The sequence below is a fragment of the Mytilus edulis genome, chromosome 9, assembly GCF_963676685.1.
Source record: "Mytilus edulis chromosome 9, xbMytEdul2.2, whole genome shotgun sequence".
Classification (NCBI taxonomy): domain Eukaryota; kingdom Metazoa; phylum Mollusca; class Bivalvia; order Mytilida; family Mytilidae; genus Mytilus; species Mytilus edulis.
In genome coordinates, this window is record NC_092352.1 from 15,504,067 (window position 1) to 15,518,371 (window position 14,305).

Sequence of the window (14,305 nt, forward strand, 5' to 3'; positions counted from 1 at the left end):
GTTCTATCACAAATGTGTTACCATTCCCCAGACTTCTCATCCGTCAAATAGTTCTAGTTGATATCCATTTTTCCAATGATGTAATCTTGTTTTTTAATCGTACATAGCCCTTGTTAATCGGATTTAATTTTTTTCTCTCACTTTTATTTAGCCCTTCCTGCTCCTTAAAACAATACACGAAGATATCATGGTAAATTCTTCAACAATATCTAACTCAATATCATCATATAAATCAAAATATCATTCTGTAGTGGTCTACCCTTAGAAAAAAACCCACTATAGTATTTAGATTTTGTGAGCATTGACTTTCAATTGCAAATAGTAGTCACCTAAATTCCCAAAAATCCACATTTAAAAAAAATCTAGTTCTATCTTTTTTTCTCTCAAACGAATGTACACATAATAGTTGACTTATTGCCTATATAATAAAAAAAAAAGCAGGATCTGCAAAAGATACGACTTGACCTAGAAAATATAACCTTCATCACTGATTCATGCCGAAATGAGGCTGAGGTCAGGTGAGCCCAGATGGCCTGACGGATATGAAGACCTTGAAAGGATGTCACATACAAAATAAAGTTATCCCATAACTCATAAGTGAGTAATTCAAATTACCGAAAAAAAATGCTTTTTTTCAAATACAATGTAGTTATATATTTATATGACAGAAAGAAATTTCCTAACAAAAGGTATCTGCATACAAAGTATAAAATATCCAAGTCTTCTGACTTCTGAAAGATGAAGCTTTACACGAAAATCATCAATTGCCTATGAATAGTTGACACAAATAACATACATCATATAACCTTTAGATTTTGATATCGATAGTAAGTATAGTAGGATGTTTTATAAGTAAAATCACAAAAATACCGAACTACACGAAAAATTCAAAACAAAAGTCCTTTCAAAAATGGCAAAATCAAAAGCACAAACACATCGAACGAATGGAAAACACTGTCATATTGCTGACTTGGAAATCATGTATTGAAATCATGCTGCGTTTACATTGTATATGCTTTTAACTTTAACCATTAGCATAATTTTTATCATGCATATTATTAGCTGATTACAACATTGCTTACATAACATTTTTTGTTTACGTATTATTTTAGTTGTATTTTTTTTTTTTTTTTTTTTTAAATTGAGGATGAAAAGTCATTTTGAGCTTATTTATAAGGATAAAAAATAAAATTACTGTGCTTATCCAGTGACCTTTGGGGTATCACAAGAGCAATGGCCAAAACAGTTTACCAAATTGCAGTTAGATTTCTTCTCCAACTAACTGATCAACTGGTAAAATATTTTAGCAGATTGCTCAAGTGAAATGTTGTTAGTATGAAGTGAGTGCTGTAAAATCAAAAGTAATACTTACCATCCAGATCCAGTTAGTTGATATCTTTGTCATTTGTTTCAAACACAAAAATGACTTACTATAGTATGAGTCACTGAATAAGAAGGTCTAATTTTGACATGGAAACTTCTATCATATTAATGCTACCATTAAAGGGAAATAATTTACATTACTGAAAATCAGCAAAATGTTGTCACAATTTTTGTCTGACAAATATCAACTTTCCTCATTTAATTTGTTTGTAACATTACTTTTATGATTATTAAACTTTTATCCTCTGTTTTGAAAATAAACAATGAAATTTTTTTTTAAGATGATTAAAATTTTGAAAAAAATTGTAGGCAAAATCAGAAGCCAGGTATCATTGATTAATTTTTTAGTGTACAATAACTCAATAAAAATTATTTCCCTTTAATGCCAGCAGATCAGTAATTTGTATAGAAAATATTATACGAATCATAATTACACAATAACTTTGTCTTAGAAGACAAAGCTATAAAATATACATCTACAAAACAACGGTTTGAACTATTTATTTATAAAATCTATTTATGATAGAAGTTTCCATGTCAAAATTAGACCTTCTTATTCAGTGACTCATACTATAGCAAGTCATTTTTGTGTTTGAAACAAATGACAAAGATATCAACTAACTGGATCTGGATGGTAAGTATAACTTTTGATTTCACAGCACTCCCTTCATACTAACAACATTTCAATTGAGCAATCTGCTAAAACATTTTACCAGTTGATCAGTTAGTTAGAGAAGAAATCTAACTGCAATTTGGTAAACTGTTTTGGCCATTGCTATTGTGATACCCCAAATGTCACTGGATAAGCACTGTAAGGTTCGCACTGAAATTGAAAAAAAAGATATCTTTAACATATTATCTGAATCAAGTGTTAACGGACTTATAACAAACAAACAGAGATAATCTATAATTATCGCTATTTTGTGCTTTTTTCTTTGATCTTTTTTTGTGATAAAAGTTTTTCATATCATGCTACTCGCTTTGAGATGGAAAATTATCGCTAGAAACTAAATAGGCACATTGCGTTGTTAATGAACTTGAATATTGACATGAAATTGACATCGTCATATGAAATATTTCCTACTGGACGTTCAGCAACCAACACTCAAACAGTCTACTTTCAACTCAGTCAACTTGTTTAGAAATAATTAAATTAAATTTTAAAATATAAGAAACAATTATTAATCTTGATAAAGGTCCATAGCCGCAGGCGGCGTTTTGCATTTGCGCCGATCTGCATTTCATTTGCGCCGATTTTTGTTTTCATTTGCGCCGATTTTTTACAGGTAAATTACAGGTTAATTACAGGTGAATAGATATAAGAAGATGTGGTATGAGTGCAAATGAGACAACTCTCCATCCAAGTCATGTTATTTTTCATTTATCATTATAGACCTCTTCCGTCTTCAAGTTGTACACTATATTCACATACTTTAAAATCAAAAAGTAAAAACCTTAGATAAAAGCACTCTGGTTTATACTAAAATGACGAATTGAAAATCTATTTACAGCATTTAAATCCATAAAAACGGAATACATTAAAATCATAAATCTGTTATTGCTTGACGTATTTATAGGCAACATATCTAATATATTCCTTTCTTGTGATTTCGTCTCTTCTATATTTGTTGTAATTGTCAATAACGAAATCCATCTTTTCTTTGTCTTGCTATTAACGTACTTATGTGTATGGCCGTCGATGGTTATAAAAATTGACTCCTAGGATAGTTGCAGTGTGCAATATGTCCATCAATTACAGCAAAGTTTAGAACAATATGAATCAAAATTAACTAAAACCTTTGTTTATAAACAGATTTTACCAATATACCTGCACGGTATAGTATATGTACAAGTATTTATAACTTACCTGTAAATCCAATTAGGAGCAAATATAAAATCGGCGCAAATGAAAAAATGAAATCGGCGCAAATGAAAGAATCAAATTTTTTTAAATCGGCGCAAATGTCATACGCCCGCCGCAGGCATATATAATTTCCCATCCAAGCGTGTCTGTTACGGTGAAATGAATTTCAACAAAACTCACGAGATGTAAACTGATTTTGTATTTTAAATTCATTCGAGACAATCTTCATAAGGTAAGCGTTTGGTTTTAAGAAGAAATACTTGTTGTTTTCCTAAACTTTATCCTTTATTAGTATGGACATTATATATAGAATATAAACCCTTCATTTTTCAATCTAAGTGATAATTTTTAATTGCTCCTTGGTATTGTCAATAGAATAGTATTATCGCGTAAGATTGTCGTCTTCTTTAAGTTTCTAGCAATCCTTCAATTATTGAAGATCATTCGCCGGGTGTCGACTATAACATTTATAATTTACACTGTAGCAAGAAATAATCAAAAATAACAAAATAAAAAAAAATAAAAATCGTATGTACATTTGAAAAATAAATTTTGATAAAACTATATACATTTGATTACAGAATAGTTAGGGGTAGAATATGGGGATGAGATCAGATTCAGTTATCATACTCTAAAATCCCTCTACTGTACTGCATGATATTTTTTGTTGTGGCAGATAGTTCCAATTTATAACTATTCGTGGATAAAATGAATATTTATAACTGTCTGTAGATGTTTGTATTTGCCTAAATGAGTGTGGATTGCTATGTCTGGTTCTATTGTTTAGTGGGATCAAAAGGTTATGTGTAGGGACTGCAACAATTTCATGAATAATTTTGTAAAAGAAAAGTCTGTATCGTTAACACTAATTTCGAGTGGATACCAATTTAGTATAAAAAAGAAGATGTGGTATGATTGCCAATGAGACAACTATTCACAAAAGACCAAAATGACACAGACATGAACAACTATAGGTCACCATACGGCCTTCAACAATTCAAGCAAAACCCATACCGCGTAGTCAGCTATAAAAGGCCACGATAAGACAATCACCTTACGGTGATTAATGATTATTTGGGATAAGTTGTTTTATTTTGCTTGTAATTTTTGTTTTGCATATCAATATGGATACTTCTTAATGATTGGTTGTACTGAATATTCATGAAATATTTCCCACTGAACGTAACGTAACCAACAAACAACTAAATATATCGTATTTGGGTAATGCATCAATCTATATGAAATGAGAAAATATATACGGTATGATGAGTGCCAATGAGACCACTCTCTACCAGAGACCAATTGACATAAAACTTAATAAAATGCAATGTTTCCCCATTTGGATCCGAAAGGGAGGAAGATATATATTTTGCTTTACTATAAAAAGTTTGTCGGGAATTACAAGTTAAATGGGTCTTGCTTATAAAATTCAATTTACTTATAGCGGTACAATTAGATTAAAAAATGAAACGATTGTCAGAAATAAAAAGTTATTTATAATTCATCTCATATACATTACTGATTTACAAGCTTTGTATGATGTGGAGAGGTGTATATAGCCAATGGCACGCTTTAGGCCCAATTTCATTTTTTACTTTCAAGTTCTATACATATAAATCTTATTGCAGAGAAATAAAAAAAAATCGAAGTTTTACGCTTCCCAAATTTGAAAATTTGAAAAAAGATGATTTTTTTTTATCCTCTCGTGATACTAACTTTTTCACAACTTAAGAACCTCATCTAAACGAACAACCCAAGTCATCGGATTTTTTAAATACTTCGTGGTCCTATTGATAGTATCTGATCATCAAGAAAATTCTGTCTGAGGAAATATACAGACGGCGATCCACCATAAAAAGCGTACCCCGAATAGACAATTAACGTTGAAAACGTATGAAAATCGTCCAGTGGACAAACTTGCAAGACATTTAATTTCTTTGAAAACGAAGTCGTTTTGACTACGCAAATTATTAAAAACTATGTAGCTGTTTTGCAAAGTTAAAGCACAATTACGTAAAAGCACTATGTAGCATGCAACTAATCTAGTTTTCCAATGAATAGCGTCGCAAATGCCAATTTATTTGTAAAAAGCGGCAAAATCCGACATTGGACATCTTGCAAGACATTTGCCAGAAGCGGTTGCATTTTTATATGAAGTGTGAGTGCTGCAAAAATTCGATTCTGATATGGTCTGTGTATGTACATTTGTTAGCATAATTTACACAAACGAAATATCATATAATCTTATATTTTAAAACCTATAAATTTTGATAACTTAACATTTTCCAAAATCTGACCATAATGACCACTATTTGTTTTTACCAAAAAATAGCGTTGATCGTTACAGGAACACATATTCAGTAATATTGTAATACTTTATATATAAAGCATATCATTCATTCGAGTTTTCGTGGATATAAGACTATTTTGAAGAACACAGTGGACAGTGGTATAACAGTATAACATAAGAACGAACTATAAAAATCAGTTGAAAAAGGCTTAACTCATCAGATGGACAAAAATACAAGTGGACGTGGCCTGGTACTTATACATCCCGACACCAAAAGACACAATGAACAGATCTGAGAGTACTCGCAGATATCTGACAGCTAGTTCAAAGCCACTAACAACTAATAAAAAAATCACGCAACTAAGACTAAAATCTGTCATCAATTCAGTAACTGAGCTGGTGTTATGAAAGCGGTGGCATGAGAAGCATGCTGCTCTTCTCTGAACTTTTTCTATTTATGAAATTTGCTGTTTTTGATGTGGATCCCAGATTTTTGAACAGTATTTTAATTTTGGTCGGACATGAGCTGTATATGCACGAGCTTTAACTTTTGATGAGGCTATTTTTAGGTTTCTACGAATAAATCCAAGGGACTGATTTGCTTTTGATGTCATGTTATGTGTACTATTGTTTGTCTGTTTGTCCTTTTCATTTTTAGCCATGACGTTGTCAGTTTATTGTCTATTTATGAGTTTGACTGTCCCTCTGGTATCTTTCGTCCCTCTTTTATCGATATGTTTGTCCCATTTTAAATTTGCTTGAAGAGTTAGGCCTAAATATTTTGTAGAGTCGACTTTTTCTAGAGTGATTGTATAATTTATAAGTGAAGTCTACAGGTTTGCGTTTTTGAGATACACTGAGAATGTTGCACTTATCAGGATGAAAATGCATGAGCCAGTCCTGCTCCTACCTGCCGGTCGCTTTTAGGTCAGACTGTAATTTATATGCGTCGTCTGTTTTTTTTAATTTCCCTATAAATAATGCTATCATCTGCAAACAATCTTAATGTGCCTGTCCCAAGTCGGGAGCCTGTAATTCAGTGATTGTCGTTTGTTTATGTGAACTACATATTTGTTTTTTGTTTCTTTTTTTATACAAATACATCTTCGCTAACCAAGGGTTACGATCCACTCCCGCTAGCGGATCGTAACTCTTGGCTAGCGAAGATGATACAGATAAGGCCGCTAGTTTTCTCGTTTGAATTGTTTTACATTGTCATATCGGGACCTTTTATAGCTGACTTTGCGGTATGGGCTTTGATCATTGTTGAAGGCCGTACGGTGACCTATAGCTGTTAATGTCTGTGCCATTTTTGGTCTTTTGTGGACAGTTGTCTCATTGGCAATCATACCACACCTTTTATATATGTTCAATATATTCTACCAAATCGTTGATAAAGATTAAAAATAAAATTGGACCAAGTACTGTGCCTTGGGGTACCCCAGATGTTACAGGAATTTTATTTGATATTTCACCTTCAAGGACTTGTATTCCGTTTGTTAAGAAATCTTGAATCCAATGATATGCATTGCAATGTATACCATAGAAACATGTTTTATACATGAGGTGGCAATGTGAAACTTTATGACCAAATGCTTTGCAAAAGCATTTTTTGAAAAAAGGGGGGTATACTGTTTTACATCTGTCCGTCCGTCAGCCAGTCCATCCGTCAGTTCGTCCCATGAATATTTTCGTCGCATTTTTCTCGGGAACTACATTGCCAGGATTTATTAAATTTGGTTTCAGAGTTTATATAAGTCAGCAGTATGATGCATTTTCAGATTCATCACTCGACAACTTCCTGTTTACCGAACACTTACATATTTTTACACAATTGACATTATCCACTTGCGGCGGGGGTATCATCAGTGAGCAGTAGCTCAAAGTTACACTTGTTTTTGCTGTTTTAACTTGTACTCAAGAGCCCCTCAGTTCGAGTTGGTGTTTCCCAATTGTTCGAACGATGTTCCTCAAATTTGAATTCATCATTCGCTGAGACATCGATAGATCATGTTCGATGAAAATGTTCATGAAGTTTCGTCTATCCTTTAGTTTTCGTTTTTCTTCCATTACTTTTCGTTTATCATCACTCGAATGGAATGCGATCAACACGATGTCTAGAACGTATTCCCGTCTGCTAATTTAACGTTCTGCTGATTTTATTTTAATGTCTCAAGTATAAGACCATCTTTATTAAGCCGTTGACTTTACTATTAAATGATATTTTCACACCTTGTTTCCGGTAAATTTCGAATAATCAATTTTAGCATTAAATCGCGTATCTTTTCAATTTTCATTTCTGTGGTTGTCTTTGGCAATTGTGTTAAAGAGTTCGTAGCATTCGTCACTTCTTTTCGCAAAATCTCTATTTCCCCTGAAGGTTGTCCTTTTAAAGTTATGATGTTATCGTCTACTTTTTCACTCAACTCAGGTATAATCAACTTTTTGGAATATGGTAAAATAGATACATTACAGTTTTTCGCAGAATTTTAATTATAAAAGACATATATTTTTTTTGCATATGACCATCTTAAGCTTTCAATTGTGAGTTCTCACTAGTAACATGTAATTGCTTCTGAATTCCTATACTGCGTTTTATGAAAATTTGGACCATCATCCTCAAATGAGGTAAAATCAACGAATTAATAGATATTGACGACCAATCTAATTAAACAACCGATCTCTCATCCCGTTTTCTGATATGCCGCCCACGAAACAGGAGCGATGAGAGATCGGTTTGTAATTAGATTGATTGACGACGAGTTTCCTTAAGTGAGCTGAATGTTAAGTCTGCATCATTTCCAACTAACATTTGTAAGTTGACATTAAGAGGATGAAAATACAAACCAAACAAAAAAGATTTAGTAAATGAAAACTACGAACATAAGTAGGAAAATGATGGTCCTATTAGTTTTGGAGTCTCTCCAACATAATTACAGCACAAAATCAGAATCAATTTCATGTCACCACAAAGTGGTAAATACAAAGTGGTACTCCAATATCTCTTAATACTTTTTGGGGTATACAGACTGCATTACACGCAATTGGTGCATCTTACTTTTATGTCAAATGGTGTATTATACGTGAATTGATGTTTAATCACCACCATTTAATGATATTCCTCACCTGTTATACTAGTGTTGGTCTTGCTGATAAAATTTTCTCAACAAAAACAATTTCAGCTTTTTAATTGTTTCTATATTTTCAGAGATTCGTTCTAAATTGTTGAAAATAGTGAAAATGTGGTCACAAATTTGACATTTACATTTGTTGACTGTAAGTGTCTGTTCAATTGTATAAGAGAGAGGCAATTATACAAATAGGACAGTCACATTCTAACTCATAAATAAAAATAACCCTTCAACTTCATTATTCGTCAAAATCCAAACTGGACATGTATTATGCCCGCGTCACACTGTCCCGATTTTTACGCCGATGGCAACACGATTATTGAAATTTTCAAAATTGGGACTGATCGTATCCAGATCGGGCTATTCGTAGTGCCATCTTTAACCATCGTAGAACCATAGGCCACTTTTTCTAGCCTTCGGGGATAACTTCGGGAAGGGTTCTAAATTTTTTAACATGTTAAAAAATCCCCGAAGGTGCGTCCGATGTTGAGGGTTCGTATTGAGTTCGTATCACCATCCTCACCATCGTAATGTCACCGGGAATGCATCTTTGAACATCGTATTGCATTCGTGTTTCCATCGTTTCCATCGGGCAGTTTTGACATTACGATGTCTACACGAATGAATCACGAAGCTACCCGAAGGTTTTACGATAGCAACACGTCTTCGTGAAGACCTCGTAATCCCGTCGTGTTGCCATCGAATAAAAGTACGAAGGCGACAAGATGGAACTACGACGGCAATAAATCCAGCTCAATGTAAGTTAATTTTCGCGCTAAAATACATTTAAAGTGTCATGCGCGATATTCACTGGTCAGTCTAATACGACAGTTAAGAAAGACATTCACAAAACATGGAGCTCATATATGATTCTATGAGAACAAGAAAGGCGACAGCGATGTTTCTATTAATTCAAATGAAACAAGAAGAGCAGCTATTACAGGCTCAGGATTTAGTTTTACAAGTAAAATATTATTTTTTGTCAATTTTTATATCAAGTAACATAATGAAAATCATAAACGCGCCTCGTACACCAACACTGCAGGTACACGTATATAGGGAAACCAACTTTTTCTTCATTATTCTGATTTTTTATGCATCGTCTGAGTTGTTGTCACACGAATGTTTACTCCACAACCATTTTTTTTTCTATATGTCATATTTTGCCGCATTTGTTGCTTTCCCCACATCCTTCCTTTTGTCTATATTATTATGATATTCTCCTGGAAAGAGCTCTTTTTGAATAAAAGGGATCAACGAACCCACTACCTTACCTTTAAGATAGACCAGTAAACATGGGCATAATTATGGGTGATTATTCAGACTAGTGCACACATTTTACAGTTCAAACAAGGCAATGCCGAGCGTGGCATCCCCTCGTATGTAACATATTGGGGACAAATATGGACACTATATTTGTATATGACACATGCAGAAAATGGTAAATTGAATATGCATATTTGATACATAAACTATCTTTTTAGAAATCAACCAAAACATTCAGTAACTGGAAATACCTTTAATATTGTCTTTAGAACCAGCAGGTAAAAAAATGAGCAACCAATTTCCTGTGTATTATGCTATTTCAAGGAGAAAACATAGGTCCGTCTGCATGGCCTTGAGCTTTGGTCTTGAACGTAAAAAATGTCAGATTATTACAAGGAGGAACAATATACCAAATGTGGTTAAAATCTTTTGAAGCATATTGATTTTAGAGTGTCCACAAGGGTGATATTGCCTTGTATTACAACTGCCACTGTGACCTTGACCTTTGAACTTTAAAGTCAATAGCGCTTAAGATATTCTTAACGAGTAACACCATACCAAGTTTTGAGTATTTTGGTTCTAGAGTGTCTAAATGTATAATATAATATATTTTCAATATTGATCAAACAATTTAAACGCATATAATTTAAATGCATCGTAAGCTGTACACAACGTCTTTTAGACATCATATGGCCATCACGCCATCATCGTTATCCATCGTGTAGCCTTCGTAATCCATCGTGTAGCCTTCGTGATCCGTCGTGTAGGCTTCAGCTGAGATATGAAGCTTAAATACCCTTCTTCGGTTAACCTTCGTATGTCCGTCTTTTGCTATCGTATACAATTTCGGCACCATCGTATAGACTTCGTTATTCATCGTACTTGCTTCGGTCACTTTTTGGTATTTTAACGAGATCGGGACCAACTTCGTACGAACTTACAATTTTCGCATTCGGGTGTCCATCGAATATAAAAATCGGGACAGTGTGACGCGGGCATTAACGAGGACCTGTCTGCATGCGAGGAGTGTGGTGTGCAAAAACAATCCAAAGAAATATGGTGATTAAAAAAACATGGCAATATGTACACTAAACAAAAGTAAAGCTAGGTGGTTGATCTTGGTTCTCCTTGATTGGTGATCATGGAGGGTTGGTTTGAAGGCCATCGGCGATGGTGCGAGCACAACCGTTTCTGACCGAGTGTTCCCGGTGGTATCTGATCTACAGACAAATGACTATTGGGATATGTTGGTTCTGCAGAGGTGTTGCAGAAATGTCAAGCTACGATTGTGTCTAGTTCTTTTTACAGTTGCTGGCGTTGGAATACTGGTATGTCTATTATTTGGTAGATTACTTAGATACATGAGGTTCTTCTTTATTCAAGTGTATTCCAGTTTAGTTTATGAACCATTAATGATACACTGATGGATGTCTCTGGGTTGTATGTTTTATAAATTGACCATATTAAACCCACTTATTCATGGTATGGTATCAATATTTCTGACCTGACACTACGTACTTTTTATTGCTTAAACATTCATGAAATATTTGCCACTGGATGTTAAGCAAAACATAACCAATAATTCATCGCTGTATCATGTCAACCCTTACAAGGTAACATAAATGTTTTGGACTATGATATAGTAATGACATAAGGTTGTTTGCTAGTATTATAGTATAACTTCCATAGTTCATTGACAATCATATTTGTTTTAGTCAGTTTCCATGCTACCTTGTAAGGTTTGACATGATACAGCGATGAATTATTTATTGTTGGTTGCTTTACATCCAGTGGCAAATAGTTCATGTATAAATGGGTTTATGGTCAATTTATAAAACTATGGTTTTTGCGAAATCTGGCAATATTCACTGTACCTGCTCTATTTGTTTTACTATTATTTTCCTGTTGTTGGTTACAAATAAGTGTTGCATACTCCACTTTCGGCCGGATTATACTTTTATAAAATCCTTCTTTTACCTGTGGTGAACAACTCGATACAAAAAAGAAGAAAAATCAAGACAAACACAGTATACAAAAGAGAACACAGAAACTAAAGACTAAAGCACCCGCATAAATAGTACACGTAGACATATATCCCAGTTGATATAATATTCTTATCCAGCACAGCGATGTTGGTGAAATTCTCAATTTTAACGCTCCTCGTTCCCTGTCATCCTCAATTATAATAAATTAAAGAATAAATCAAAATGGAGTTGAATACCGAATCAAATACAAATTTCTATTTTGACAGATACAATCATATTGACACGAACAACACAGAGGAAAATGAAGCTGTATACGTTATTTTTTCTGGTGGCACTTTCTTTTGTTAGTAAGTTGTTTAATTTTATCGAGCAATAATAAACAAAACTATTCGACGATGGTACACAAGACGGATAACATTCAATTATCAAAATAAAATCATAACAAAAGTATTTTATAGAATAAATTTATGTAATGAATTTGGTTGGTTTGAAAATTATGTTTTACCAGAACGGAGATATATATCTCTGGTCAGAAGAAATGACAGTCGTAGTAAGTTTAGAGGACATTATATATAGGGTTATACATTTTTGCTCACAAGAGATAACGTCGTGAGTCTATCGAACAGTTACTTTTTATACTTGTAAGTGAAGAAAGTTTAACACTTTCTAAATACCCGTCTTTTATTTTGAATTCATTCATTCGTCATCACCAATCAGTCTCATCCGTAAAGGTTCTCATGACCGGAAAGATGGCAACCAGTACTAGTGTAGAGTCAGTTCCTTTTTATTGAACACACCAATTATTTGTCGATATATTTAATACTTGAAATTTAAAATACAGAAACTGATTCAAATAAGTTCAGATAGAAAACTACAATCGAGAAATAAATAAATGAGCAGTTGTTGGATATATTCACTGTTCCTGTACACTATCGAAAAAACAGGTGTCCGCAACCACGATTTGATTTCATGCCATTTCTGCTTGTTCACTCCATATTAGACTGTTTATACCAAATAACGGTAGTTGTAAATGAGAGACTTATGCGCACTGTTTCAGGCAGCTGCGGCGTTAACAATGTATTAGTTTGTGAAACAAACAATTAGATAAATATGCCAAAATAAACAATGTACACAGTAAAAAGATACACAAATATTTGATAAAAAAAAATACCAATAAGAGTTTTTTTATTTATCTAATACACTCGATATCAAAGCAAAATACATTAAAGCAAAAAATTAATAAGCCTAAACGACGGAAATGTCACAAGAACATTAAGAAAAAATATATATAAAAAATCTAGCATTTTACACACATTCAGGATTAATTCAAGCCAGTACTATAATACCTAGTGGATGTTCCATCGATCCCAAACTCTATCAATGAAATAAACTCTTTATCAGCTTCTTTTTTAAGATTTCGAATAAGGAATTGTTTTGACAATTATAGGCAATTCCGCCTCGAACTGAGCAATTGAACAATGAAATACGAGAGCATGTGTGTCTGTTACACCTTGTAGATTTTGAGCATAAAGATTATACATATATATATGCTGGCTAAGGTATGGTATTTGAAATACTTATATAATTCATTCCGTCTTTATATTTTAAAAGGTATACCCGAATCAAAAGCCAGCGAAGAATCTACGTGCTTCCTGTCACTCGACTGTAGATATATTAGACCTCCGTGTGTTGCGGAATGTCGTCGAAGGGGCTGCAGTTCAGAAGGTGCAACTTGCAATGCTAACCGAAGTTGTTGTTGTCTGAATTGTGTCTAACCAATATCTGAATAAATAGTTTTTCTTTGCAATTGTTTTTCAATTTTTAATTGTTAATTGTTTTTTGATGGATGGATACTTTCACTTTTTATCCACCTAGGTATTGCTTTTCCGGTGGCGACAGCGGAGGATGCGTTAAGAATGGTTAAGTTTTAAAGTCAGTTTGCTAGGAACTACTTGCCATTGATCTCTGATATTTTGTATAAAGTTGTCAGGCTATCAGTGCATATCAGTTTGGTGGGTATGTCAAAGCCCTGCTCCCATGTCAAGAGCCAGCGACTTTCAATTAATAAGGATCTTTCAATGTTTAGTTTTCCGCTCAAGTTAGTCTGAGATCAATAATATTTTCTATAAAGTTGCTTTGCTATCAATAGATATCAGTATAACGGCTACTAGTATTTAAAAGCCCTGCTCCCAGGTCAAGGTCCAACTACTTTTCAACAAATAAGTTTTATTCTCAATGTTAAGTTTTCTACTTTTTGTGACATTGTAGTTGGATAGGAATCATATGTCATAGATCAATGATATTTTCCATATGGTGGCATTATTTTATCAGTACCTCGATTCTGAATTATTGCAATGTTGCTGTCCACCAGATTGTCTTTTATCGA

The 14,305-nt window shown here is 33.4% G+C and overlaps 1 long non-coding RNA gene across 1 annotated transcript; it reads left to right on the forward strand.

The window, feature by feature from the left end:
* Positions 1-3,418: 3,418 nt before the first annotated feature.
* LOC139487690 (uncharacterized) lies at positions 3,419-13,726 on the forward strand. Its single transcript, XR_011655856.1, has 3 exons — positions 3,419-3,479; positions 12,186-12,266; positions 13,531-13,726. It is a non-coding gene; the product is annotated as an uncharacterized lncRNA (long non-coding RNA).
* Positions 13,727-14,305: the final 579 nt, after the last annotated feature.